The 3,326-nt window shown below is 36.3% G+C and overlaps 1 protein-coding gene across 2 annotated transcripts in view; it reads left to right on the top strand.

Moving 5' to 3' along the window:
• LOC148943326 (centrosome-associated zinc finger protein Cp190-like) overlaps nucleotides 1-3,326 on the top strand; it is a 651,851-nt gene that overhangs the window by 82,900 nt on the left and 565,625 nt on the right. The gene's annotated exons all lie outside the window — the stretch shown is intronic.

The raw sequence follows: 3,326 nt of genomic DNA, 5'->3' as shown, positions 1-3,326 counted from the left end.
GTGTGTGTGTGTGTGTGTGTGTGTGTGTGTGTGTGTGTGTGTGTGTGTGTGTGTGTGTGTGTGTGTGTGTGTGTGTGTGTGTGTGTGTGTGTGTGTGTGTGTGTGTGTGTGTGTGTGTGTGTGTGTGTGTGTGTGTGTGTGTGTGTGTGTGTGTGTGTGTGTGTGTGTGTGTGTGTGTGTGTGTGTGTGTGTGTGTGTGTGTGTGTGTGTGTGTGTGTGTGTGTGTGTGTGTGTGTGTGTGTGTGTGTGTGTGTGTGTGTGTGTGTGTGTGTGTGTGTGTGTGTGTGTGTGTGTGTGTGTGTGTGTGTGTGTGTGTGTGTGTGTGTGTGTGTGTGTGTATGTGTGTGTGTGTGTGTGTGTGTGTGTGTGTGTGAGTGTGTTTTTGTGTGTGTATGTGTGTGTGTCTGTGTGTGTGGAATAGCAGCCGCTAAGTGTATGATATGAGATGAGATGACTATTGGGTTTCAACCATTCAGTCTAGTGGATTTAGAGACCCCAAGTTTGAAAATGTCCAAATTTTTGTTTAATAATTAATTAAAAATTTGCCTGCTGAACCCCTGCCATTAAATCGCAGACCTTATATGAGGGGGTCGCTATAGAAAAGAAAAATTGAGCGTGATTGATGGAAGGGCAGAGGGTTAGCGCTTAAGCAATGGTCTAGTCGTTCACTAACTAAATCTTCCGTTAACCACTGCCAAGGCAAAAGAAGAATTTGGAACAATTTTTTGGGGGTGTATTTCAACCGTTCAAGCTGGTTGACTGAGACCCCTATTCTGAGCTAGTGGATTTCAACCATTCAGGCTGGTCGACTGAGACCCCTAATCTGAAAATGTCCTAATTTTGTTAAAAAATTGTTAAATAATTGTACCTAATACATTAGGCATGCACACCCGTTATACATTACCCCCCCCCCCCGCGACGTTGCCCATATCGTGCCCAAATTTACTAAAAATTATGTAAAAAATAATATTTTAAATAAACAATTTTTTTTTGCAGGTTAGTGGGATTTTACGTTATAAACCGGAAGCAAAATTGGAAGTATGAAAGAGAGGATGCAACGAAAAAATAGATGTTTATTTTATTACATTATTGCTGTTATGACTCTTTGGCTGTGATCGATCGAATTTTCATCATATTCACCACCACCACCATTCACAATAACCAATGTGAGAAGATTCGTTCATTTACCGTCGAAAGTCAGGATGTTTTGCATGTGTGTATACATGTACAGAGAACTATGTGTAGGACTATATGTTGATAACAAAGTAGATGAGTCAAGTCGAAATTATTCAATATCTCTAACCCACCTCCCTCCATCATCAGAACTAGTCACTTAACGTATACGTTGTGCCTTAACATCGACCTAAGTTTTACAAGTATTGTAAAGTTAGGTACAATAAATGGCTTTTTTCTCTTTTATCATTGTTGATTTGTTTTCAAAAAAGAATTAGCCAGTATATTTATTTTGTAAAAAGTTCAAAATATATAGTGCGGTGCAAAAAAAACCCTCCCCTTTACGAGAAGTAGGCTGGGCGTGGGTAGAAAGGGGTGTGTCCCTAGCCTACTTTGGCTCTTCACTTACACAAATTGATAATCCTTGCGAAAAGGTGCAATATGCCTAAGTTTTAAGTGGATTTGATGCCTTAAACATCATTTATTAGGCTCAATGTCGGCTCACTGTCATAAAGGCAAAGTGTCCATTGGCGAATTTTCCCAAGGGACTATTTATTATTGAAACCTATTTAGAATTTGTGCATTGATTGTGAATTTGTTTGAAAAGACAAAAAAATTTTAAAAAAAAGTTTTCAATCAGAGTGAGTTGCACCACAGAAAATTCGAACAGCTGGCAAATCGATCAAATGACATTTCTTTTGAGGTAATTTTTGGCACTTTCCTAGCAGGTATACTAGAAAGTTCTTAGGGACAACTCGTTCCTGATATAAAAAAGAAAATTCTGCTCCGTTTGATCGAAAAAACAAAATTTACCCTTCCAATATCTTATTTCCACAAGCTGGTTCTTTATGGTATAGAATCCCCTTAACAAAAGAATTAGGGGAGGGGCGAATAGAGAGGCTATGTTTTTTCCTCCTGCTTGTTCTTGCAACGAACCAAGCCTTAGTTCTCTTTTAATATAGTTATTAGCTAATGGTTTCTGGTTTGATGAAACCTGTACTACTCTTTGAAAACACAATTAGTAAATTGTAGTAATAATTAGTAAATATTAAAAATCATTACTCGAATACGTTACCATTATGATGGTTTAGCAAAATGTTCCATAATATCATAATTGTGCTGCAAATTTTGGAGTCTTTCTGGATGTGGGAAGGAAGCAGTGACCTCTCTGAACCCTTTGATTTTCATGGCTTTTTAATAAGGGTGACCTTCTTTTCAGAATTTCAAATTCTCTCGGGATTCGTCTAAGGTTAAGTTTACTAAACAATTCGGCCTCTCTTGGCTTTATTCATTAGTAAAAGTAAGAAATCAGATTAACGACGCTTCTTGACTATCAAGGTTCCTGCGTCGGCCCCGTAATGTGGTGCTACAGCCGCGATCGATCCGTGGGTTTCGTATTACCAAGCTAAGGTCAAACCCACTCCGCCACCATAGGAAAAATCAAACCAGGGCCACCTCCTTGGCAGGTTGATTAGTAACAACGAAACAAAGCAATTTGAAATGAACGATAAAGTATACTATAGCCTAATTTTGATGTCCTTGGTGCATCAAGAATTCGATTTTAAGTTCACTCTTAGAGGACTATTAATTATTATATTTGAATAAGAAGGGTCGTCGGGATTTTAGAGATTTTTATGAGGGGTATGTTTTTAAAAAAAAATAAAAGTTTTTATAAAAGTTTTTGGTTAATTTTTTTTTAGTTTTATATTAGATAATGGATAGAGAAAATTTCCTTATGTCAATCTAACGGAACCGTTCTGAAATAAAACTTCGTTGTAAGCTCAAATACTTCCAATAAAGGATTTTCCATTAAGGAATAAATAATTTAAAGAAATAAATCGATAAAGATTAAAAATATATAATTATATATTTCTTTTTTATAAAATTATGATTTTCATAAAAGATTATACATCCTGTGCTGGTGAAAGGTTTCAAGCCCAATATATTAGTTTTAAACAGTAGGATGGCCTAAATTAATGATATACAATAGTGTGATATAACCATCTTATAAATCTTATGCTAAATGACATAATGTACTGATCATTATTCTTTTATATATATGTACTATAAAAAACAGAAAAAGGGGTTACCAAAACTAGTTGACTCCAAACTTCCTTGAATACATTCAGCGAAAATGCGGCTATACATTCAGT

The sequence above is a fragment of the Artemia sp. Qi Xiang Cuo genome, chromosome 15 (genome assembly GCF_049724085.1).
Source record: "Artemia sp. Qi Xiang Cuo chromosome 15, ASM4972408v1, whole genome shotgun sequence".
Lineage (NCBI taxonomy): Eukaryota > Metazoa > Arthropoda > Branchiopoda > Anostraca > Artemiidae > Artemia > Artemia sp. Qi Xiang Cuo.
This window is presented reverse-complemented; position numbering and strand designations above follow the sequence as displayed.